Genomic DNA, 27,623 nt, shown 5'->3' with positions numbered 1-27,623 from the left:
AGAGAGAGATGAAAGGAGGGAGGGAGGGAGGGAGGGAGGGAGGGAGGGAGGAAGGAAGGAAGGAAGGAAGGAAGGAAGGAAGGAAGGAAGGAAGGAAGGAAGGAAGGAAGGAAGAAAAAGTCCTAAGTTTGCACAGCATCTGTCTCTGCAACAGATTCCAGCAGCTACTTGAATACTTCTATCTCTTCCTATTTTACCAATTTTATTTAGTTTTTAACTGATGTGCCATTGTATGAATTTGAGGGGCATAGTAAGCATCTGCTTCTGTTCATTAATGATGACCACAGATCATCTCTTACCATATTCACCATCTTCCCTTGTCCTATAAAGGACAAAGTTTCATCCTCTGCATCTCTTCCTCTCCAATTTCCCCAAAAGGTGGGACTTGCTAGAGGGATAGAACAATGAATCTCTCCACAACCCTTTCTTCTCTCCCTTTCCACATCCTAAACTCCAACTCTGTCTTCTGTAAGTCTGTTGCCAGACTTGTAAGTTCCAAGCTATTCCCCAAATATTTCCTTATACCATATGACATTCCAGTGGTAAGTCATCGCTTTGTTCATTTAGCAACCAAGTTTTAATGGTAAAACTGGCCTCCGTAGACCCTTTGCCTGGCTCTGGTGCTCTGTTCAAGGGGATTCAGAGCCCACAGAAGAGAATCGGTGTGGATTGGGATTCTTAAACTCCCCCCAAAGGTCCAGAGACACATGGAACATTTTTCATGTCAACCTTGAATACCATGAAAAATCAGTGGCACATGCTTGTCTCTACGCAATACAGTGTGTGTTCTATCCAGCATGCATTAGTAATGCTACAGTCTTAACCCAATTTAAATTTGTCACATTGCCAATAGCATTTTAGGACTTCCAAACAGCTCCAAATTCAATATCACCTGCCGAATGGACCTAATTTCTCTTTGTTGAATGACTGACAACCATAAGAACACAAGAGAAATGAACAATCTAATAGACATATCTTGGGTGAGGGTTTGGGGGAATGGGAGAAGGATCTCACATAGCCTAGGCTGACCTTGAACTTTCTGGGCAGCAAAGGATGAACATGACTATTTTCTTCTTCTGATTCAATATCCGGGTTACAGGTCTGTAGCATCACCACATTTGGTTTTCTAGTTCTGAGGATCAAACCCAGGATTTTGCACATGCTAGACAAGCATTTTTCCAACTGAGCTGCATCCTCAGCCTTGTTTCCATCATATTTTATTTATTTAAGTGTACACCCTCTTCAGTGGTTAGCAACTTGATAAGACACAAACACGGACCTGAAAAAGAAATGTCTCAAGTAACTAATTTATGTGAGATATTAATCTAAATATGATGTATTTGGGCAACAAATCCCATGGGAAGTGAATTGCCTTCATGAGCTTCCATTTCCTTGTGTGTAAAATCGGGGTCTTTGAGTTAATGTCTACAGTTCCCTTCTGCTTCACACACAGTCTCAATTATGCGCTTCATTGTATCTTTAGCCTGGCATTTGAGATATTCAAGTCGAAGCTCTCTGCTCTCTCCCATTGACTGTCCAGCAGAAGGTTTGATCAGAAGTTTTGTTTTTGCTCATTGTATGAGATCCAGCAGGCCAGTGAACCCTGATATCAAACTTCAGTCAGATGATCTCTCCTGGTGGGAATTTTAATCATCCCTGTGGTTCTGTCCCTGTGGGGAAGCAACTGAAGTGGACAATCCATGGGTATCTGTGGGAGGTGGCCCCGGGAACATTCTGGATAATCAAAATGAATTGAAATGTCCTTTTCATCAAGCTATCAAAAAAACATGCCATGTGTTCTTTGCAGAGGAATGCAGTTGGATACTCATTTTGCACATACGTCCTTCCCTCCCTTGCTGGCAGCTGCTGCAGAGAGAAGTTCATTGCTGTGGGTTATAAGTTGTCAGGCTCTGTATTTAAATATTCTTCACCCAGCTCAGTTCAAGGTCCAGGTCAGCCCATAGTATTAAGTTAAGTACATTGGGAAATACATTATCTTTTGGATCACAGGGGTACAGTTCAGAGAACAGCAACAGGATTTCCTGGTTGATAGATGATTCCACAAGAGGTTATAGCTCTTCTGCCCTAGAAATAATAGCAATAATCCCCGACATTCATATTCCACTCTGGAGTCTGCAGAGAGTTTTCACATCCATTATCTCTCAGGATGTTCTCAGGGGAGTGCATCCTGCACAGAGGAGAGGGCAAAGCGCAGTAGCCCTTCAGGCTTGAGTTTGCACATCTTCTTCCACTGAACAACTTCCTAAGGGTGCATCATTGCTGCCTCTAGGAGCAGTATCAGTTTACTGGCTATAATTAGGAAAAGTCACTATTTCTCTTGTAACAGAATGGGGAGGTCAAATGAGGTCATGTTTATGTTTTTTTTTTTCATACAAGCTATCGGGGGGTTCTATATGATCAAAATTTTATTTATTGTTTGACAAGTTTGTATGTGTATATAATGCATTTTCATTACAAATCCTTCCCTCTGCCACTCACTCTGAGCCCCTTCTCCTCAATAAATTTACCTCCCTCTCTTATGGTTTTGTTTCTTGTGACCCACTGAACTTAATTATTGTTGTTTGAGTGAGCATGGACAGGCAATGCGTAGCTAAAACCACTGTAGAAAATGACTCCCTTTTCCTCCTTCCCAGGACTCATTAGCTGCCAAAGAGTCTCCAAAGCCCCCTCATACTTCATGATAAAATGTTTAAAGTGGGCATGAATTGCCTGATAAAACTTTAAAGACAAAGTCCACGTTTGGCTAGCATAATTTTAAAATGGTCTCTATATGTTTTTCTTCATTATCATGCACTCAATTATTTCCTTTCTTTAATATTAAGAAAAACCCAAAACCTTGCCTTCCAGAAATTTAGAAGACCAAGCTATTATAGATCTGCATACAGTTATGACATGAGTATGAGTAGAACTTGAGACACATAGATGAGGTATCAAAGGACATAGTACAGCTATAAAATGAATCAGTAATTCTGTGGAAGGAGGCTACAGTGGATATACTTAGGGGTTTAAAGTCCTGTGTATTGCTGAGGTCCATCCCAACAAGCAACAGTTATGATGCATGTCTTCTCTCTCCCCCTGCTTTTCTCTCTGCAAGATATCAAGAATGTTACCACCATCATTCCCATTTTAGAGAAATGGAGATCACATCTCCATTAACTACAGTGACCATAGCTGATAGAGTACTAAAACTCTCATAACAATGTCTGTCTTGGCAGGCAGTGGTGGCACACACCTTTAGTCCCAGCACTTGGGAGGCAGAGGCAGGCAGATGTCTGAGTTCGGGGCCAACCTGGTCTACAGAGTGAGTTCCAGGACAGCCAGGGCTACACAGAGAAGCCCTGTCTTGAAAAATACCACCAACAAAAAATAATAGTAATAATAAAAACTTAAAAAATAACAATGTCTGTCTTATCCAAAAATCTCTAGCCTTTGTCCATTGCTCTACAGTATGTGACCTAACTTCTCAGAAAGCAAAAGACAGAAAATTGTAAATTTTTGTGTTCTGGTTTTGTTTTGAATTGTTGTTTTTCCTTTAGTGTGAGATGGGAGTAAAATCTGGTGTCCTGAGCACATTAGGCAAACAGTGTCCTCCTGAGCTAGACCCCCAACCCACTTTTCACTTTATTTTTGAGTATGGCCTCACTATGTTGCTCATATAGCCCAAGCAGGCCTTGAAACTTGCAACATTCAGACACAGACCTTTGAGCTTCTGGGAGATACAGCCTACACCACCAGACCTGCTTGTACCTGCACCCAAAAGACCTAGAAGAAGAAAGAGTATGAAGAAAGTTTGAAGAAGGTGGTAGTATTGATCAATTGTAAACAAATACCTTTGGAGGTGCCAAGAAATCTAGTCTGTCTAAAGAAGTATTTGAAAATGTACTGAATTTCATCATGAAGTCTTTCTATGCACATGTCTCTATGTGTGTGTACATGGGTATTGTTCCTGTATATGCACATGTAGAGGCCACCATTGGATGCTTTTCTTCCATAGTTTTTGGAACACATTTCCCCTGGCATCTCAAGCTCATCAGTTGGATAAACTGGCTGACAAAAAGCTCCCACAGGACTCTTCTGCCTTTTCCCCCAATCACTGGGGTCATAGATGTATGCCACCATACATTACATGAGTTCTGGGCATCTAAACTCAGGTCCTCATGGATTGTACAGCAAGGTCTTTACCCACTGAACATCTCCTTAGACCTCATTACTACAATCTGAGTCTAAGCTTCCTACAGAGCAAGCAGAATGAAACTTCTTCAGAAGATCCCTTCCTCAAAGAATTCCCAGCACACGTTCTGTTTGCAGCCTTCTTCCAGTTACTACAAATAGAATAGGGTATAAATAGGCAGGTCAAATACAAATGTGACCATGCCAAGACCCTTTAGTCTACTAAGTCAAGTACAGCTCCATGTTTTTTAGATCATATGTCCTTGAAACCAGAACATTTTCTTTTTCAATTTTATGTTGACTGTGATTGCCTTGGAATGATTTATCACACTAATGATAGATGTGATACAGGAGTACAAAATTCCACAAAGGTAAGCAAATGCAAGTGTATAAACAGTAGTTCATATAAATAATAGTAGCATACATACCTATATCTTCTTCTACCAAAAGATATGACTCTCAGAAGAAGCCATGTGTGGCCATGTAAGATCTGCTGTCTCCTGTAATGCAAATACTCCAGATGCCCAGAGAATGAGAAAAAGTTGAGAAAATTGGGATCTGAACAATACCTCAACCAGGGATAGTCTAGGCATTCTTTTTTTCCCCATTTATCCATGCCAAAAATAATTCTGACCACCTATTTAACTTGAAATTATTGTCATGTCAGAAAATATACTAGAGACAGATTTTTTCCATTTTACTCTGTTTTTATTTCAATGTAACATGCAGTAAGAAAAAATAACTTAACAGGTTGATTAGCATTTATGACGCTTACAAAGAAAAAAGTCTTAAAAACAACTTAGTCCAAATTTAAGGAAAATCGCTAATTAAACATTCACAATAAATCTATTCCCAAATACTCATTTTGGACCAAAATTTGAGAGCATCTGGTAAATGTGCCTGCTGTTTAGGTGCATTATCTTATATACATTCTGACTCCTGGGATATCCAGCCCCTGTTTTTCTAACACAGCAGGGAAGACATATACAAGTGATCAATTAAATTAAAGGAAGAAATGGAGTTGGGAGACTCCAGGGCTGCAAAATTATATACAAGTATTTACCTTTTCCAGAACTAAACGTTTCTTCCATAAACATATTACATAGCCAAGCCCTATAGAACTAGGGCCAGGACTACTTCAAATATAACTTCTGTATTTTAAAAATATAGGGCAGAAAGCCTTTTGGATGATATTTATACATTATCACATAATATTTCTAGGTCCCTAAATGAATCATGAAGCATTTGTCTTACAGAGTGAATGTCTGCCAACTACCCATTCACTACATAGGCCTGAACTTTGGTAATAAATGGCTATAAAGATTAAGCCTTCTATGAAGACTTCCTATTGAATCCAATTCTTGTACTAAAACATAGTTATCTACAATATTCACTAGAGATTTATGAGATTAAATTAAGAAATCCTGTAAGAAAATAGACTTTGTTGATTCTGCATAATACTTGATGAGACAGATTTTTAAATGTGATAACAAATATTAGCAGACAAAAGCAATTTGAGAAGGAAGAGGTTTGCTTTACCTTATACTTTCATGTAACATCACTGAGGGAAGTCTGGGTAAGAAAGCCAGAAACAGGAATGGAAGAAAAGACAATGGGAAGACATTGCTTACTAGCTTGCTTTCTGCTAGATTTGTTACAGAGCACAGTCCTACCTGCCCATGAATTGTGTCACTCTTCGTAAGCTGGAACCTCTCACATGAATTATTAACCCAGAGGCAGAAGATGGAAGTTCTAAGACACAACTGTTAGGTGCTAATATCCTAGTAACTGCCTTATGCATGAAGCTGTACTCAGGTCAATTCCATTAAGAAGAATCTGATGTACCCAACCCCTTGGCTAGTGTTGGACAATGCAAGGTGTACTTTACAGACTTTTGATGAAAATTTTCATTATGCACACATCCAGAAACAATGAATAAAAAGTGGCTAATCACAGAAAAACAGGCATGCTGAGGAGCAGGATGCTGAGAAAGTCAAAAAGAACCCTTGGGTTCTCTTCTGCCCTAGGAGAAAAATGTGGTCATACATATGGATAACTCAGCACAGTTCCTGGTGTTTTCCAGGACCTTAATAGTGATCTATCCTCAAATTCAGAATAACACAGGATGGGAGTATGTGCATGCACAGGGCATGGGTTGTGAAAATATACCCATTATCAACAGCATATTTTCAGTATTTGTTGTTACTTTAATAACCACTATCATTTTGAATTGTCCCAATAGCTAGAGTAAACTCAGGTTTTCAGTAGCTGCTCAGGAAGAACAAGGGAGGAATCTGAACAAAATCTCATAATGAAAAGCCTCAAACCCTAGTTTGGGCACTGTGAGACCCAACTGTGCAACCTTGATCAAATCACAATGCTATTGCTTACACTTCTGAAGATTACAAAGGGATTGCAAAGCAGTGTTTCATTTTCTCCTCTTACTTCCATGTCCACCATTAACCCTATTCTCTGGAGCAAGCTGTTAACTCACCCATCATCACAGCCTGTAAACATCTGCACTGGGACTGCACATCTTCTGCTATTTCTGAATCTCCAAATCAATTTACTTTTTATTGCTGTGAAGCAAATCACTCAGATCTCAGCGCTGTACAGCAGTGATCATTTCCTGTGCTTCTCTAGCTCACAGTGAGACTGTTCTCAGCTGCATGCCCTCAGTCAGGGTTCCTCGGGCAGTTGTAGTCAGATGCTGTCTTGTTTTCCAGTCATTAGGATGATGTGTCGTTGTGTGGAAGTGGTAGCTTGTGCCTTGTCAGAAGCTACAGCGAACACATGGTCCTTTTATCTACTTTGCTTCCTATTAGCTTTTATGCATCTCTGATTATGAAATCCACAGTAGTATCATACCATCAGGTGAAAGCAGCATGCTGAGGATGACAGAGCATGTTAGTCTTCTTTGTACCTAATGATGAGTAATGTATAAAGAAACGGGTTTTATTTAATACATTGTTTCTGAGCTTCAAGAGCATAGTGGTTTTACTTGACTCCATGAAGAACATGTTGTGTTGAATACTTTATGGCCTGATGGGAGTTTATGTGGGAGGGAGAATTCTGTGCCAAGACAAGAAACCAGAAAACAATGACATGACAGTCCTGCATCTTTAACTGTAACATTCCTTCCATGAAAATTAATAAATCTCTCTTGAGAACTACTTTAATGTCTTCTAAAGGTGGTATGCCTTATCACCTGCAGCAGCCTCCACTTTTTCAGCTTTCAGCCATCAATCTGAATCATACCACAGAGACCAAGCTTTCAGTGCACAAATATTTAGGGGACACTACCAAATACAGCAGAATCACAACTCAAAACTGTAAGAAAATCCTTGCCAAGGTAACCTGGCATGTTTGTCTGCTTGTCTACAAAATGGCTACCTCCAGAAAAAGTCTGGTGTATAGCTTAGCTGAGTTAATACAGCCAACGGGAAGTTTACAGTACATCCTCTGAGAGCCAGGTCACCCTCAGCTCATATTTGTCTAGTACTTGTCTTCCCTCCATACATTGAACTCTGAGCTATTATCTTCTCATCTTCTAGGAAGCACAGACTGGCCAGTCACTGTTGGTTGCATGAGATACACTGCATCTGATTCATACCTTACCTGTCTCAGATTCCAAAAAGAGAAGGTATATTTATAATCTTTCTTCTTCTAATTATTCTCTCTACTTTGTCAATTGTGATTTTTCTGTGTTAACCACTATGAACTACAAAACAAAACAAAACAAAAAAACCAAAAAACAAAACAAAACAAAACAAAACAAAACCTTCTCTAAATAGGTCAAACAACTAAAGAGACAGGAATTTAGAGGGCAGTTTGATTCTATGTCCATTTCAGAAAATAATAGAAGTACATGCACTATGAGCAACTCAATCAAGCTTCTTGGCCACATTTTCAGTACCAGACATGTGTCTCCTTCTTTGGAGAAAGCCTCAAATCTAATTTTAAAAAGTAGTTAGTTACTCCAAAATCATTCATGTTAATATTGCATGAACAGGCATATCTTGCCATGCTAGTCATTAGAGTTCATAGCTGAATAAGACCTTTTAGCCCCCCAGCAGCCTGCATAGCACCTTCCAGAACTATGAGAGCTATCCAGGCAGAGAAGCTTCCTAGTCTCTTTTGACTTGATTTGGGGACATAACATTCCTCTGGTTAGGGATGACTGAGTGAAACCGTGTCTTCTTGATGTTACCGCACGGCTATACTCACAAGCTTGCAGCAGCTATGGTTACCTGCATGAGACCTACCTCAGATCAGGATGGTCAACATTCCATCATGGGATAGGAAGGCATTCAAGAAACCCTGTCCCTAGCTGATGAGCTATGGACAGTTGATAGATTCCAAGGGGTAGTCAGTTTTCTTTAAAAGTGTGGCATCGAGGAAGACGACCATGATGCTAGTGATAGGCTTCATACTCAGGAGTACATCGTTAGCACAAATTGGAGTTCAGGAATTATTTTTTTGTAGGTGCACACTAATTTGAAGGGTATAAGGAAATAGAGGTGGTTCTTGGGGGATATTAAGGGGAGGAGTTGGGATAAATAAGAACAAAATACATTGTATGGAATTCTCAAAATATTAATGAAAATATGTCTTAGTCTTTTGTTAGGTGTAAAGGGATGGCTCGGTGGCTGAAAACATGAGTTCTTCTTCCAAAAGATCCCATTCAACACCCCTCCCCCCCCCAAACCCTGTACCCAGTGGCTCACAACCACTTGTACTAGTTAGTAATTTATGCTTAAGCTTCGTGCTTATAACAGGACGTAAAGTGACAAATCAACAGGAACACTAGGGGAAATATTCACAATTCCAACTCCCAGGAAATGAGCAATCAGAATGGACACCACATCACATGCAGCAGCTTCAACCCCTGCTCTCGGCCAGTCAGCCAGTGTGCACCTGCTGACTGTAGGGGATGACGTGTGCCCCTTGGTCTGCTCAGCTCTTTATTATCCACATGCATTGTGTACAAACTGCTGTACATAGAATAAAAGAGCTATTTTTGTTAGAAGATGGATATTATCCTTACTTAAACTTAAACTCTTATGAGACCATAGGAAGGAATACTAGACTAATGCACCTCATGAACATTTTACTTATACCTACAGTGTCTACAGATAGGTTTTAGCATCCATAGATACCAGACTTGTAGTCCACTGACTAAGCCCTTGCAACCTTGGTTTTAAATCCCTCCACATTGCCACACTTTATGCAAAACAGCACATGGTAGCCATGAACAATCCTACAATTAGGAAAATACTTCAGCGTTCTAGTGGGAATACAGCACTTGCACAAATGAGGTGCATTGGTATGCCAGGCAGTAACCAGAACAGTGAGACAAAGAAGCCTGCATCAGGAGGAATGGAGATTTCTTCCTCTTCACACAATAGCAGCTCTGAGCGCCTCGATTTAATCCCACTAACTATGCACTAAAGGCTTCTTCCACATCACAGGTTGATTCTACCAGGTGTTAGAGACAAAGGTGACTAATACAAGATCCCAGTTATCCACGGAACAGATATGAAAACAAAAAGCCTGTATTTCTGTGTGGCTACTATAATTAGAGAGTGCAGAAAGGGTTAAGGAAACAGAGATAAGAGGGGGAGTGGGATTCTGAGTCTGGCATGAGGCTGCCTAAAGGGACTGAAAAGGTTAACACATGAGTTAGGTAGCTAAGGGTGAACCAGAGCTCACTATACCAACATAAAAGGGAGGTGGAACACCAGCAAAAAGGATGGTATAGACATGGGCTGGTACAAGCTGGGGCTGGGGCTGGGGCTGGGGCTGGGGCTGGGGCTGGGGCTGGGGCTGGGGCTGGGGCTGGGGCTGGGGATGGGGCTGGGGCTGGGGATGGGGATGGGGATGGGGCTGAGGATGGGGCTGGGGCTGGGATGGGATGGGGATGGGGTTAGCCATGGAACAAGAGTATCCAAAAGGATATTTCTCAAAGTGGGATGTATATGGGGCCCTCTGACAGCCTTATGAGAATTAATAGTGTTCACTTAAATATTGAATCAAGTTTTCTGGGGGAGGAATGGAAAATAGGACTTTGGAAAATCTCCCAGGGTAGGTTAATGAGCAAAAAAAAAGGTTACAAACTGAATAGTGTGTGCTGGAGGGAGGGGTGCATGTGAATGTTGAGAATATAAAGACTGCTCCCAGTACAGTTAAAGAATACAGCATACTGTTAATAACTATAGTCTCTATATAATAACTTCAATGATAACCATGGTCTCCATACTATTTTCATTATAGCATTGAAAATGTGTAGCTTTTGACACTTCCTTTTTCTCCCATCTTGTTCCCAGGAATTGACAGCCAAACTGTTGGATAGATTCCGTATAAATTACTGATGACAAGGTAGGCAGAGGTCTCCAGCACCAAAAGTAAAAGAAGTCTAGTAAATAGAAATATGCCACAGACTTCGTTATCATGATCATGGATGAGTTATTTACAAATACTTCTGTGAAAGTCTATCCTAGTATGCTTTTTTCCTGATGTATAGCATTACAGCAGAAATGAACAACCTATAATTTTGCCACACTCATTCTGCATTCTAGAATTCTCACTCAGTAGGATCCCATATGAAGTATAGGCAAACCTGCCAGTGTATTTTATTAGCATATTTCTCTATCTCTCTAATCTTCAGCATCTCTTGGTTGTCCTCTTACAAGCCTGAAATTTTTGCTGCTTAGGAGACGTCTCAATTTTGCCAATAACAATGTGCCATATAGCCATGTGTGTGCCAATAGCGATGTCTGAAGCCTTCGCTGTCTGGAGGAAAGCCACCATTAGTCTCCCACAGATCTTTTGCTTGCCTCTGCCCTGTGCCTGAGATAGACCTTCTGATGGAAGGGAGGGAGATTTAGCTACTAGGAATATTAACATGTGTGGTTGTAAACTCACTGAATATAATTAACAAAATTTTCTTCATAGAACATATGAAAAGACTTGGAAGACATGGTTGCGTTATGGTTGTGACTGTTTTATCACTGGTACTCTGAAGCCTCAGAAACAAGTTCCACAGTAGTTCAGAAAAGAATATCATAGTCCTAAAAAAGATTAAGCTCAACAAGTACTTTGTAAAATAAACCAATGGGAGAAAGAACTTTAAATATGATGTTCTCCATACAGGTACTTTGAAAACTACTGGACTCTAGAATGTGTTAATATGAAGATATTTTTTTAAATTATGTATGTCTCATTAAACTTAAAAAAAAAAAAAATCTCTGTTCCCGCAGTTAGCACAGCCTCGGTACAGTAGTGCAGTTCTGTGATACTAAACATTAATCCATCTGAGTTTTCCTGAGAACCTGCTTTTTGGCTGTCAGGGTCATAGTAAGTAGGAAAAATTGTCAATGAGGAAAACCAGTGTTTGAAACCCCCTAACTAATTGGAACTTATCACACACAGAATATCACCTTTAGTGAGTTAGAAACCACGCCCAAGTCACTTATTGTAAAGTAACCTGAAGGAAGATACATAGATTATTTCTTTCTCACAATTTCAGTGCTTACTGCCATAGTCATATTGCTGTGGACTTGGGTCAACAGAATGCCACAGCAGGACACATGCAAACATGAAGAATATTTCTCATGGCAGCCAGCCCAGAGATGAAAAGGGATGAAGGTTTGGAGAGGAGAAACCTCCTTCAAAGCTATTCCCACAGTAACCTGTTTTTGCCAACTTGGACCTACTTCCTAATTAACTGTGAGATCCTCAAAGGGTTCACCCAGTGTCAAGGTTGCTATCCTCATGACAAAGTGACATCCATTCCTTCAATACTTTTGTGAGACACTTCCTATTAAACTGTAACACTTATCACCTGTGAGGTCCTAAGCACCCGACCAAACTCATCTGAGACTCTTTTCATTTTGAAAATCACTCACTAACAGCCACTAACCCTATAACTACGACATAAACCAAGAAACAGTAAAGGACAGAGAGCAAGGGCATCTACAAGTTCCTAGCTGTACCAGAGGTCTCCTTTCCTCCCTTCCACCATTTATTTCCTGAATTCCCTGTAATCTCAATTACAGAAACAAGGGAAGAGAAGGCAGCATCAGGTAGTATAAATGACTTGGAAGCAATAAATGCTTTTCAGGGAACAAACACAAAGTTAGAATTTATGTCAGCACTTTCAACTTTCAACTGCTCTCTATTTTTCCAACACAAACTTAAATACTGTATGAGCTGCAGGGAAATATTCCAGGCTTTATTCAGAAGAATGGGCTTTAATGCTCACTCCTCGAGTAACAGGTATGTGTCTTTGGACAACACATCTTTGTACTCTGAATTCTAGTTTCCTGAGCTAAAAAATATAAGGCTGAATAAGATCCATATACTCTATCCTGACTATACCATAGACTTCCCTAGGGAGCTCTTAGAACCTAGGAATGACCCCCAAATTAAATTAGAATCCCCCAGAGGGATTTGTAAGCACTCTTCTGTTATAAAAACCATGTGTATGAACCTCTAAGCTCAGCTCTAAAATACTGTATCTGGGCTGGCAACTGCAATTCCCACTGAGACCAAGCAGATAATATAAGTGCAGACAACCTGTTTGTTGTTGAAAATGTACACCTTCCTTAAAGCAACTGAAGTAAGTCTTACAGAACTCTTAAGTCTTGCTTTAGCTTTGCAATGTCTACTATACCCATCTCAGCCCTTAGTATACCTCCTTGTTTAAGGATCAGACTGGGCAAGACAAGGGAGTGACAGCTTCTATTGACTATCCAAGTAATTAGTGAATTTGAGTGCAGCTCCCAGAAGCTTTCTATACCACCTCTTAAGTTCTTTTAGATCTCAAAGAGGCCTTTCAAGTAGGAACAATGCCAAGCTGAGGTGGAAAGCAGAGGTCAGTGACACGTAACCTTGGCGCCAGGTCCTCTTCCAGCTGTTGGAATAGATAGTCTGCAACTGTTACCCCAATCCACCATAGCTTCCAAGGCACACCATCATCTCACCTGAAAGCATGTTTTTTGGTGCCTACTTTTTATAAGCAGTAAGGGAAAATAAATGTCTGATGATGTCATCCTAACAAGAAACAACCTTGATATGCCACTCCCAAGACAGAGTAGACTTTTGTTCTGGCCAAAGTTGATGCTCCGCTCATGCTACAGTTCAACTTATCCCTCTGTGCGCTGGCTTCCTTCTCTTCTATAGATGAGGACTCCAAGGGCAGTCTTGCAAAAATGTCCTATACATATGGCTCAGCTTCCATCTGCTAGCTTATCCAAATCTCTGCCATTTCTCTGATATCTATTCAGATCTTTCCTCTGCTGTGGAAAACTAGTCAGGCAGATGACAACTTCAAGTATATCTTGGAGAGTGTCTGTGATCATTGTTCATTACTATATAGACAGCATTGTCATCTTTACTCGACAATGTTACCTCAAGCCATTCAGGATTTCTCAAGGTTTCTTACCAAGTAAAATAGTATGTTACCCTGCCCCTGCCAGTCCTACATTTAATTGGCCCTCCTACTTTGATCTGCTTGGTAGAAACTCTAGCCAGACCCACTGACAGAGAGGCAGCCATGAGAGCATGAGACGAAGACCGAACTATATTAATACTTAGTATGCTGTGGCCAAACACCACTTTTGGCTGTAAAGTTTCTCTGGTTTAAACTTTTAATTTCTAAGCAGGCACTCAGCATGGGGACATTTATTATTTTATTCCTACTGTGTCTGTCACAGATTTTTGTATAAAAGCAGCATGGAAGTCCAAATAATAGGCTTAACTTTGTAAAGGGTCATGCAAATGGCTTATTGACAGGTCTCCCAGGAAGGCAAAGCTGGCAGCCAAGCTCCAGCAGAGCCTGAAAATGAATGTCCCAGGCTTGTGTTTCCAAGTCTGCAAACTTGACTTCTTTCCTTGGCAACCACTCTACTCCCTGGACCCACCACATTCCTTCAATGTCAATCTCCCAAGTTGAATAAGGAAGGATAGTAAGATCTCAATGCTCCATTCTCTCTGTGTAGATTATAAATCAGGCTCTTGCCTTGGCTTTCATTATACATAACAACATTTTTCACTTGCTGGAATCCAATGCACATCCCTGTGCTGGGTACCTTGGTTTCACTTTTGTCCAGAAAATGACCCCATGTCTCAAACCTTTAACTTCCCTTTATATAGATAAATATTAACACTATCTGTTGTGCTTTGTGTGAGTGGAGAGAGTAAATTAATCAACTCAGGCTGACTATCTGGAAGCTTCTGGTTTGCTGATACCCGGGAGTGATGGTAATGATGGAATGAATAAAGCAGCAAACTGATTATGTCTGTGAGTTCCTTCCTCCTCTGGAAAGACAGAACACACACATCATGTTATGGCCCTAGATAACTAAGACAGCCTAAGATGAAAGTTACCCACGAGCTTCCTTTTAAAGTCTTGAGTTTTCCTTTTGAGTCAGCCTTAAGCACCTGGTGCCTATTTCATTTTGTCTGGACAGGCTTTGATAAAAGTTTCCAAGATAAAGTTCAAGAGATGACTTGGTGGTTAAGTGCATTGGTTTATCTTCCAAATTTGGGTTTGATTGCCAGTACCCACAGAATAGCTCATAATAGTCTGTAATACCAGTCATAGGGGATTCTCCTCCTACTGTGGCCTTCTCAGACAGATGTCAGGCACAGGGTATGCAGACATACATTCAAGCAAGATAATCAAATACATAATAATGAATTTAAAAATAGTTTTAAAGAGTTCAAAAGAAGAAAGAGCATCGAAATCATGGGCAGAAAAGGGGCTCAGTAAGTGCCACCACACCTGAGAAGATTCTGGCAATTGATGGACACTGTTTACATCAGGGATGCAGTTCCTGAGAGACTCCTCAAGTGTTAACAGAGGATGCTACACTGTGCACATAATTGTAGCACTAAATGGACCCTGTGGATTGTAAAAATAAAAAATAAATAATAATAATAATGATGATAATGATAGATTGGTAGATAGATAGAATTGAGAGGGAATGCTGGTGGAGAGAAATTGGAGGTGAGGGGCTGGGAGGCATATTTGGTCAAAACACATCATGTGCATGTATGAAATCCTCGAACAATAAAAGGATTCAACAACAAAACAATAAAATACCCACAAATACAATGAAACCATCTCCCAAATTCTCCTATCCCCTTTCCCTCTCCTCAACTCCCACCCCACCATACACACACACATTTGTGCAAATAGTAAAGCAAGTTCCTCAATTACTTTGATCTCTGGAAAATTCTGTTTCTGCCTTGTGGTGAGGGCAGACATTCTTGCTCATCCTCCAAAACTATTGACATGCCTTTGTTTTAAAAGAACACACATGTGTTTCTAGAGCCTAGTACTCTTAGTCCGAGTCAGATTATACCAGTCAAAGAGTCACACATCCTTCACATGAAGAACATGTGTGATAAGAATGACTACTATTCTCATCCCAAATTCCATTTTAAAAAATCAAGGGTCTGAGCCACCATAAGTGCCTCCCAAGTTGGTGTCAAAAAGTTCATTCCAATCTCAGCCCATAATTTAAAGTGCAGTTTTCTTGCTGTGATAACACATTGCTTTTTAGTTTTGCTCTCTCCAGTCTCACATTGTTTGAACAAGACTTGAAGATGGGAGGGAGAGCACTGCCTGACAATAGGGGGTAGGTTTTTTTTTTTTTTTTTTTTACATGCCAAGTAGAGAACTTGGTGATAAAAATTATGACACAATATTCACAGAAGAAAAGCTAGGAAAGGTTAGTGAAAAGCAGAACAAGCTCTATTTCAAGGCCAAAACACAGCCTGACCTCTTACAGGCCCTGGGGTCTGATATCTTCCATTAACAATTGATTTCCTACTTCATTAGTTTTGTTGTCCATCTATCTTTTCCTTCCCGTTTTGAGTCTTAATTGGCTTTAAGTTACATGTCATACTTTCAGCTCTGAATAGTTAATGTGAAAGATAAAATAAAGTAATCCCATGGCCTGCATAAGTAGGAGGTTCTAGCACAGAGCTGTTGACATATTCTCTTCCCTCTTTAGGTCTCACCCCTACCTGTCTTTATCCTGTTGCCCAAGATCTCCCTCACTTCTAAATCCACATTTCCTAGTTTCATAATTCCAATGGGAAAAGAAGCCTGCTCCCTCCTGAAAGGCTCCCAGCTTAGTGTGCTTAGCTCTTATGCACACAAGCAGTTAGACACTCAGGCAAGGGTGTCTAACCTACTCTGGCCCACATATCCTATCACCTTGCTGTAAGGAAAGAACAATTTCCATATTCTATGGAGGTGACATAGATTGTAAAGTTATTCTCCAAAGCAATGAGAAGCCACAGCATCTGAGGGAGACATAATGAGAAGCCACAGAATCTGGGGGAGACATCTTGGTTCCTCGATTCCGCAGAGACTAGTCTGTGCAGGTAAGGGTGTGGACTACAGAAGCTAACAGCTTCTGGGACAGGCAGAAGCCACAGAGCTTCTGAGGCAGACCACGTTTCAGGCTCCAGACATCCGGGCAACTTACCTGCCAGAGGATAGGTGTCTGCCCCACCCAGGAAGGCTTTGCCACAGCACCTGGGGGAGCCATCTTGGTTCCCAGATTCCGCAGAGACTAGTCTGCACAGGTGAGAGTGTGGACTACAGAAGCTACACAGATTCTGGGACAAGCCCTGTTTCAGGCCTTCATCTTCTGTCAGGAGGCAGGTCCGAACGCCAGTTTCCTGTCCACCTTCCCTGCAAGAGGAGAGCTTGGCTGCAGAGAGTGCTCAAACCACTGAAACTCAGGAGAGAGCTTGTCTCCCAAGTCTGCTGATAGAGGCTAACATAATCATCTGAGGAACAAGCTCTAACGAGAGACAACTATAACAACTAACTCCAGAGATTACCAGATGGCAAAAGGCAAACATAAGAATCTTACTAACAGAAACCAAGACCACTCACCATCATCAGAACCCAGCACTCCCACCTCACCCAGTCCTGGGACCCCAACACACCCTAAAAGCTAGACCCGGATTTAAAAGCATATCTCATGATGATGGTAGAGGACATCAAGAAGGACTTTAATAAATCACTTAAAGAAAAACAGGAGAACACTGCTAAAGAGGTAAAAGTCCTTAAAGTAAAACAAGAAAACACAACCAAACAGGTAGAAGTCCTTAAAGAAAAACAGGAAAACACATCCCAACAGGTGATGGAAATGAAAAAACCATACTAGACCTAAAAAGAGAAGTAGACAGAATAAAGAAAACTCAAAGTGAGGCAACACTGGAGATAGAAACCCTAGGAAAGAAATCTGGAACCATAGATGTGAGGATCAGCAACAGAATACGAGAGATGGAAAAGAGAATCTCAGGTGCAGAAGATTCCATAGAGAACATGGGCACAACAATCAAAGAAAATACAAAATGCAAAAAGACCCTAACTCAAAACATCCAGGAAATCCAGGACACAATGAGAAGACCAAACCTACGGATAATAGGAGTAGATGAGAATGAAGAATTTCAACATAAAGGGCCAGCAAATATCTTCAACAAAATTATAAAAGAAAACTTCCCAAACCTAAAGAAAGAGATGCCCATGAACATACAAGAAGCCTACAGAACTCCAAATAGGCTGGACCAGAAGAGAATGCTAACTCTAACAACAAAAATAATAGGAAGCAACAATTACTTTTCCTTAGTATCTCTTAATATCAATGGACTCAATTCCCCAATAAAAAGACATAGACTAACAGACTGGCTACACAAACAGGACCCAACATTCTGCTCCTTACAGGAAACCCATCTCAGGGGAAAAGACAGATACTGCCTCAGAGTGAAAGGCTGGAAAATAATTTTCCAAGCAAATGGTCTGAAGAAACAAGCTGGAGTAGCCATTCTGATATCAAATAAAATCGATTTCCAACCCAAACTTATCAAAAAAGACAAGGAGGGACACTTCATACTCATCAAAGAAAAATCTACAAAGGTGAACTCTCAATTCTGAATATCTATGCTCCAAATGCAAAGGCAGCCACATTCATTAAAGAGACTTTAGTAAAGCTCAAAGCAAACATTACACCTCATACAATAATAGTGGGAGACTTAAACACACCACTTTCATCAATGGACAGATCGTGGAAACAGAAACTAAACAGGGACACAGTGAAACTAACAGAAGTTATGAAACAAATGGATTTAACAGATATCTACAGAACATTTTATCCTAAAACAAAAGGATATCCCTTCTTCTCAGCACCTCATGGTACCTTCTCCAAAACTGACCATATAATTGGTCACAAAACAGGCCTCAACAGATTCAAAAATATTGAAATTGTCCCATGCATCCTATAAGATCACCATGGACTGAGGCTGATCTTCAACATAAATAATGGAAAGCCAGCATTCACTTGGAAAATGAACAATACTCTTCTCAATGATACCTTGGTCAAGGAAGAAATAAAGAAAGAAATTAAAGACTTTTTAGAGTTTAATGAAAAGGAAGCCACAACGTACCCAAACCTTTGGGACACAATGAAAGCATTTTTAAGAGGAAAACTCATACCTCTGAGTGCCTCCAAAAAGAAACTAGAGAGAGCACACACTATCAGCTTGAAAACACATATAAAAGCTCTAGAACAAAGGGAAGCAAATTCACCCAAGAGGAGTAGACAGCAGGAATTATGAAACTCAGGGGAGAAATCAACCAAGTGGAAACAAGAAGAACTATTCAAAGAATCAACCAAACAAGGAGCTGGTTCTTTGAGAAAATCAACAAGATAGATAAACCCTTAGCCAGACTCACTAGAGGGCACAGGGACAGCATCCTAATTAACAAAATCAGAAATGAAAAGGGAGACATAACAACAGATCCTGAAGAAATCCAAATCACCATCATTTCCTTCAACAAAATTGGAAAACCTGGATGAAATGAACAAATTTATAGACAGATACCAAGTAACAAAGTTAAATCAGGATCAGGTTAATGATCTAAACAGTCCTATATCCCCTAAAGAAATAGAAGCATTCATTAATAGTCTTCCAACCAAAAACAGCCCAGGACCAGATGGGTTTAGTGCAGAGTTCTATCAGTCCTTCAAAGATGATCTAATTCCAGTTCTTCACAAACTATTCCACAAAATAGAAGCAGAAGGTACTCTACCCTATTCATTCTCTGAAGCCACAATTACTCTGATACCTAAACCACAGAAAGACCCAACAAAGATAAAGAACTTCAGACCAAATTCCCTTACGAATATCAATGCAAAAATACTCAATAAAATTCTTGCTAACCGAATCCAAGAACACATCAAAACAATCATCCATCCTGACCAAGTAGGTTTCATCCCAGGGATGCAGGTATGGTTTAATATACGAAAATCCATCAATGTAATCCATTATATACACAAACTCAAACACAAAAACCACATGATCATCGTATTTGATGTTGAGAAAGCATTTGACAAAATCCAACACCCATTCATGATAAAAGTCTTGGAAAGATCAGGAATTCAAGGCCCATACCTAAACATGATAAAAGCAATCTACAGCAAATCAGTAGCCAACATCAAAGTAAATGGTGAAAAACTGAAAGCATTTACACTAAAATCAGGGACTAGACCAGGCTGCCCACTTTCTCCCTACCTATTCAACATTGTACTTGAAGTCCTAGCCAGAGCAATTCGACAACAAAAGAAGATCAAAGGGATCAAGTAGACCAATGGAATATAATTGAAGACCCAGAAATGAACCCACACACCTATGGTCACGTGATCTTTAACAAGAGAGCTAAATCCATGCAGTGGAAAAAAGACAGCAGTTTCAACAAATGGTGCTGGCACAACTTGTGGTTATCATGTAGAAGTATGAGAATTGATCCATTCCTATCTCCTTGTACTAAGGTCAAATCTAAGTGGATCAAGGAGCTCCACATAAAACCAGAGACATTGAAACTTATAGAGGCTAAAGTGGGGAAAAGCCTGGAAGATATGGGCTCAGGGGAAAAAAAATCCTGAATAGAACAGCAATGGCTTGTGCTGTAAGATAGAGAATTGACAAATAAAATTGCATAAAATTGCAAAGTTTTTATAAGGCAAAAGACACCTTCAATAAGACAAAAAGGCACCAACAGATTGGGAAAGGATCTTTACCTATCCTAAATCAGATAGGGGACTAATATCCAATATATATAAAGAACTCAAGAAGGTGAACTCCAAAAAATCAAATAACCCCATTAAAAAACGGGGTGCAGAGCTTAACAAAGAATTCTCACCTGAGGAATACCAAATGGCTGAGAAGCACCTGAAAAAATGTTCAGCATCCTTAATTATCAGGGAAATGTAAATCAAAACAACCCTGAGATTCCACCTCACACCAGCTAGAATGGCTAAGGTCAAATATTTAGGTGACAGCAGATGCTGGTAAGGATGTGGAGAAAGAGGAACACTCCTCCATTGTTGGTGGAATTTCAAGCTTGTACAACCACTCTGGAAATCAGTCTGGTGGTTCCTCAGAAAATTGGACACAGTACTACTGGAGGATCCCGTACTATCTCTCCTGGGCATATACCCAGAAGATGTAACCGGTAAGAAGGACACATGCTCCACTATGTTCATAGCAGCCTTATTTATAATAGCCAGAAGCTGGAAAGAACCCAGATGCCCCTCAACAGAGGAATAGATACAAAAATGTGGTACATTTACACAATGGAGTACTACTCGGCTATTAAAAAGAATGAATTTATGAAATTCCTAGGCAAATGGATGGACCTGGAGGGCATCATCCTGAGTGAGGTAACCCAAACTCAAAAGACCTCACATGATATGTACTCACTGATAAGTGGATATTAGCCCAGAAACTTAGAATACCCAAGATACAAGATACAATTTGCAAAACACATGAAACTCAAGAAGAATGAAGACCAAAGTGTGGACACTTTCCCCCTTCTTAGAATTGGGAACAAAACATCCATGGAAGGAGTTACAGAGACAAAGTTTGGAGCTGAGACAAAAGGATGGACCACCTAGAGACTGCCATACCCAGGGATCCATCCCATAATCAGCCTCCAAACACTGACACCATTGCATACACCAGCAAGATTTTGCTGAAAGGACTCAGATAGAGCTGTCTCTTGTGAGGCTATGCCGGTGCCTAGCAAACACAGAAGTGGATGCTCACAGTCAGCTATTGGATGGATCACAGGGACCCCAATGAAGGAGCTAGAGAAAGTACCCAAGGAGTTAAAGGGGTCTGCAACCCTATAGGTGGAACAACAATATGAACTAACCAGTACCCCCCGGAGCTTGTGTCTCCAGCTGCATATGTATCAGAAGATGGCCTAGTTGTCCATCAATGGAAAGAGAGGCCCATTCGTCTTGCAAACTGTGTATTCCTCCGTACAGGGGAACGCCAGGGCCAAGAAATGGGAGTGGGTAGGTAGGGGAGTTGGGGAGGAGGGTATGGGGGACTTTTGGGATAGCATTGGAAATGTAAATGAAGAAAATACCTTATTCAAATAAAATAAAAAAATTTTAAGAAAGTGTAATGAGAAAAATACTTTCTGAAAAAATAAACAAAGCAATGAGAAGAAAAGGTATTTAAAAATTGATGCATACAAATAAGATGAGATTAACACTATATAATATTAATTTATTATGCTAAATAATATGCCTCTTAAATATCTAAAGATTGTTGCCACTGAAGAATCATGTGCTTTCTACGTAGCACAAACACATCCAGGTGTCATTCCAATGTCATTTTGATCCCTGCCCCTTCCAATCTTCACCACCATCCATAATATTTAGAAGCATGAAGCTTACTGTCCCCCAAAAGAAATAATAGTTAATAAAATTGCATAAGAAATTACAACCTAGCCTATCTTTTGTATCCTGACAGCAACTTTCAACTTCAGCTTCTCTGGCCCTGAAGATTTAGTCTGATGAAGCAGGATATCTAAGTGACAGAAAAGACAAGGAAAAGTGAGAAGTTAATTGCATAGTTACAGTGTACCTGGTTAACTTAGTTTTTCAGACTACACATTGGAAGTCCCACTAAAAGGACCTCCTTTCTTCTCTCTCCCTCCCTGCATCCCTCCCCTCCTTGCCTCCCTTCCTCTCCCCCATCTCTAGTCCCTAATTAATCAAGGTAAACTAATCACAAAGTCCATTCTGTCCGTCTTTGCTTTGTTTACCTGGAGCTAGATTCTCAATTAAGACAGTCAACCTGACATAAAGTACTTTGACATTCATTGTCTGAACCACAAACAGACAGCAGTCATTATTTGGCATTTATAAATGGAGACCTGAGATTCAGACTGGTGAAAGTCAGAGACTGACTCCCAACTGGAACCAGGTCTGAGAGTCTCCCACTCCATTGCCCTTCCTGCAAAACTTGTGAACTTTTGGGCCCTAACTGCCATATTTTGAAGGCATGCTGTGTTGGACCGCCACACTGAGCGATACTAATAGGGAACACAGAGCAAAGGTATTTGGAGTTGTTTTTGACATCCTTAATGTATTGAGCAGCTCTTCGAGTGTTATAAACATTCCATGCTTCAGTTTGCTTTAGTCTTCTGAACATTTATTGTACCTGGTTAAATAGCCTGAACTCTTTTTCTTTGGAACATAGATTTAATATTATTAATGTTGTAAGCTCAAAGGCATCTCCAAAAATTAGTGCTGAAGGAAGGTCAAAAATCTGACTCCTTGGACCCTGTGCCAGTTGGATGCTCATTACCATACTAATATTGCCCACATAAAAGCTTCAGTGACTTCCTGAATATATGCAAATATGCACTGGGAAAAAATGGAAATGTATGTAAATGACACAGAGGTTACACTGGCCTATTACCATCACAAATCCCCATTTACAGCCCACTTTTAATTTAAGTGATCTTTCTATTAGGAGGCCACTTATGAAGTTAATCTGGAACAAAATCACAGCATGTCAATTAAAATGGCATGGCAGGAAGACCACCATCGATTGGTAACTCCTAGCAGATGTCTTAATTAGGCTTCTCGGTGGCAAAAACGACCAAAGACACTTGTGTGAAAGTCATTTTCAAGTTGGTATCTGAGGCCTCTCTTCAAACTTTTTCTCTCTCATCTTTCTACTTAGATCCTAGCTAGTCTGGGGCTTCCTTTTGTGCCTTTTCCCCCAAGGACACACTTCTTTCTCTTGTTTCAAGACGAGTATCCCAGAGATAATACTTCACCCTTAGAGGCTCTGTGAGCTTTAATTTATTTAAAGTCTTTGTTTTATCTTTAAAATTCCTTTGAATTTTGCATTCTCCTTCAGATAAACTGATCTTAACATTAAAAAGTTAAAGTTGTATCCCATCCAGTAAAACCAAGGCCAGGCTGCTTTATCTGTTTGTACTTAGTTCATGATGAGTAAGTGGTTTGAGGAAAGACCTTCAAACACCTCCATGCAAAAAGCCCATTTGAGGACATTTTGGCACCATGTAAATTTGGGTTCATAAGTTGACTCTTGCTTACTGTGAATATATTGGGGCAAATGAAATGACCCAAAGTCATCTCTCCAAAGAAAGGCATTTGTTTTCCTTGCTCTGCTCATCTGATGAGGAATGTACACAGAATCTCTGGCCAGTTATGCTTTGTTTGGACTTTTAAAAACTAATGTTGCCTTTATGCATAAATAATTTTTCACTCCAAAATGGAGATTAGAACCACATCACAATGTTTTGTGAGCATTTTATAGCAATGTTTTCCCATCTAAAACAAAACCTATAAAAATAAATACATGTTTTCTGATGAAGAAATCTCTGACCAAACTCAGCTGCTGTCACTTACATGTTTTGTCTGTGACATTATGGTTTCTCTGGCAAGAGAGAGAAGTAAAAGCCAGGTGTAGACCCTGAATGGAAATTGCCTTGAAGTATCTCCCATTGTCATAGGCCAGATGTCAGCACATACCCAAAAGGGTTAGAAGTAAACAATGGTGGCTTGGCAGACAATTCTGTCTTTGTTACAGCTATTCAACACCATCATTAATCACACATAGACATAAATGATGTGTTTTTTTTCAAAACTTTTAAAAACTTATGTGTATATATTGGCATGAGTCTTGATTTGTGGAAGTAAGTGCAGTGTCTTTGGATGCCAGAAGAGGGTAGCAGATCCCCTGGAACTGCAGTTGCAGGTGGTCATAAGCCGAGCAACAAAACTTATGAAAACCAATCTCAGGTCCTCTGCAAGAGTAGCACATGCTCTTAACTGCTAAGCCATCTGTCCAGCCTAGAAGCAGATGTTGTTGTGTGAACAGTAAATATCAGTATTCCAATAAAACCTATGTTAGATAAACAGTTCATGGCCTGGACTTGATCCAAGAGCCTGCAAGGTAAAACTAACTGCCCCACCACCATATAAACCAATTCAGATTTTATAAAATTGAAGTTGTAATAGATATATTTCAGCTTTTTCAGTTTTCAAAACAAGAAAGTAGAGGAAATTATTTCAAGCTTTTAAAAAATATAAAGCGTAAAACACAATCTGTGATGCATAGTAGATGATGCTGGATAATGATATAAGGAAAATGGAACTTTTCATGCATAAGGCCTGTATACGAGCACACACATAGAAAAATAAACATATATACACATACATACAGATAATAGTTGCAGAAATGTGTTATGAATATATATGTAAACATGTATGCTCATATATATGTTATTTAACATATAATATATGTGGTATATCATAGATGTAATATATTACATAGATGTAATATATGTGTGTGTGTGTGTGTGTGTGTGTGTGTGTGTGTGTGTGTGTGTGTATTCAGCCTCCTCCCCTTAAATAATTTAGCCCATATTTGATCCCTAAACATTTTGGAAGATTTCAGGGATATTCCAGCTCACATATAAAAAGCTGGGGAATGTAGCATTGTCATAGTGTTTGCTCAGCACACATAAGGCCCTGAGTTCAAGGTTCAGTACAACAAACAAATTCAAAAGGAAACAGTCCTCCAAGTAACTAATGTGTATGCACAAGTTTATGAAGAACATAGTCTTCAAGATTCGGATTGTTCTCCAATATCTAACGGTAAGGAGAGACAGTTCTGATAAGCTGAGCCTTGACTCTTCAGGGACATCCATGAAGTCAGTAATTTACTGTCTTTAACAACAACACAAAGGAGAGTAACAGTAATAGAATTCAAAAAATGTTTCTTCTTGGCCCTCATAGACCAAGAGTAGAAATATCTGGTCAGGAGGGAAAAAAAAAAAAAAAAAAAAAAAAAAAAAAAAAAACAGTGTTAAGCATGCATCACAGGCTGTTGTTTGGCAAAGTAGAAAAATGCACAGATTTTTAAGACAAGAATCCAAATACAGTTGGTTTTCCTCCTTAATTTGTGATGAAGGACAAAGTTTTCCAATCTTTCTAAATATCAGCTTCTTCAGGCATGAAGCAGAGATGACCAAATCTGTCCTTAAAGAGTGATTGGAGGAAAGGCTTCAATGAGCTGGACCTGGGAGCTGATGAATGATAGTAACCTCATCTAAGCTCAGTGTGCACTCTATAAATGTTCATGGCTCTGCTTTCCAGTCTCCTTTCCCAGACTGCACATAAAACAAGACCGTTTTGCTGTCCTCCAAGAGACCATCCATTTCTACTGCTAATAAATGGGAGTTTTATTGCTGCTGCTCAGATGCGGAATTACATTACTGGTATCGTGCCTACTGTATCTTCATCCTTTCTCCAATGCACCATCTTCTGTTGGATTGTTACATGGTGTTCTATACCAGCTTCCTTCCTGCTCTTTCCTCACCTTGCTGCAAAGTCATGAGTTAGTTCTTTTCTAGTATTTATCTTCTAATAACAGCAGTGTCCCACAGGTACAAATCAATCTTTGTCGCTCATCGTAGAGCAGTGCTTATCAGTCATCTAGCACGAGTTTATATCTGCTCTTTTTCTTTATCTAGTTGCAGCTGTTCATCCAATTTAAAAACCTTGTGCTGTATGTGTATGTAAGTATATAGGTACATTTATTTATGCACACATACATCACATATTTTTCTCTGCTTCTAAGATTTTACTAAATAAATAAATGTAAATAAATATATTGATAGCAAATATAATATTAGATAATTTCATTAATATATTTAAAAAATTGAGACATTTTCAGCCATGATAAAGGTCATGCTTTGGTGACAAAATCTTATTATATTATAACTGCTCATTGCTTCTTTTTTTTTTTTTTTTTTTTTCCATTTTTTATTAGGTATTTAGCTCATTTACATTTCCAATGCTATACCAAAAGTCCCCCTTACCCACCCACCCCCACTCCCCTACCCACCCACTCCCCCCCTTTGGCCCTGGCGTTCCCCTGTACCGGGGCACACAAAGTCTGCGTGTCCAATGGGCCTCTCTTTCCAGTGATGGCCGACTAGGCCATCTTTTGATACATATGCAGCTAGAGTCAAGAGCTCAGGGGTACTGGTTAGTTCATAATGTTGTTCCACCTATAGGGTTGAAGATCCCTTTAGCTCCTTGGGTACTTTCTCTAGCTCCTCCATTGGGAGCCCTGTGATCCATCCATTAGCTGACTGTGAGCATCCACTTCTGTGTTTGCTAGGCCCCGGCATAGTCTCACAAGAGACAGCTACATCTGGGTCCTTTCAGTAAAATCTTGCTAGTGTATGCAATGGTGTCAGCATTTGGAAGCTGATTATGGGGTGGATCCCTGGATATGGCAGTCTCTACATGGTCCATCCTTTCATCTCAGCTCCATACTTTGTTTCTGTAACTCCTTCCATGGGTGTTTTGTTCCCACTTCTATGGAGGGGCATAGTGTCCACACTTCAGTCTTCATTTTTCTTGAGTTTCATGTGTTTAGGAAATTGTATCTTATATCGTGGGTATCCTAGGTTTTGGGCTAGTACCCACTTATCAGTGAGTACATATTGTGTGAGTTCCTTTGTGATTGTGTTACCTCACTCAGGATGATGCTCTCCAGGTCCATCCATTTGGCTAGGAATTTCATAAATTCATTCTTTTTAATAGCTGAGTAGTACTCCATTGTGTAGATGTACCACATTTTCTGTATCCATTCCTCTGTTGAGGGGCATCTGGGTTCTTTCCAGTTTCTGGCTATTATAAATAAGGCTGCTATGAACATAGTGGAGCATGAGTCCTTCTTACCAGTTGGGGCTTCTTCTGGATATATGCCCAGGAGAGGTATTGCTGGATCCTCCGGTAGTACTATGTCCAATTTTCTGAGGAACCGCCAGACTGATTTCCAGAGTGGTTGTACAAGCCTGCAATCCCACCAACAATGGAGGAGTGTTCCTCTTTCTCCACATCCTCGCCAGCATCTGCTGTCACCTGAATTTTTGATCTTAGCCATTCTCACTGGTGTGAGGTGGAATCTCAGGGTTGTTTTGATTTGCATTTCCCTGATGATTAAGGATGTTGAACATTTTTTCAGGTGCTTCTCTGCCATTCGGTATTCCTCAGGTG

General features: G+C 40.0%; 1 long non-coding RNA gene across 1 annotated transcript in view; it reads right to left on the bottom strand.

The window, feature by feature from the left end:
- Positions 1-4,891: 4,891 nt before the first annotated feature.
- Gm16223 (predicted gene 16223) overlaps positions 4,892-27,623 on the bottom strand; it is a 148,825-nt gene continuing 126,093 nt past the window's right edge. Inside the window, exons 2-3 of the long non-coding RNA NR_131130.1 lie at positions 16,695-16,903; positions 4,892-7,079 (exon numbers count right to left, since the gene is read on the bottom strand). This is a non-coding gene — a long non-coding RNA (predicted gene 16223). The remainder of the gene's footprint in view (positions 7,080-16,694; positions 16,904-27,623) is intronic.

This window comes from Mus musculus, chromosome 5 (assembly GCF_000001635.26).
Source record: "Mus musculus strain C57BL/6J chromosome 5, GRCm38.p6 C57BL/6J".
NCBI classification, from domain to species: domain Eukaryota; kingdom Metazoa; phylum Chordata; class Mammalia; order Rodentia; family Muridae; genus Mus; species Mus musculus.
This window is presented reverse-complemented; position numbering and strand designations above follow the sequence as displayed.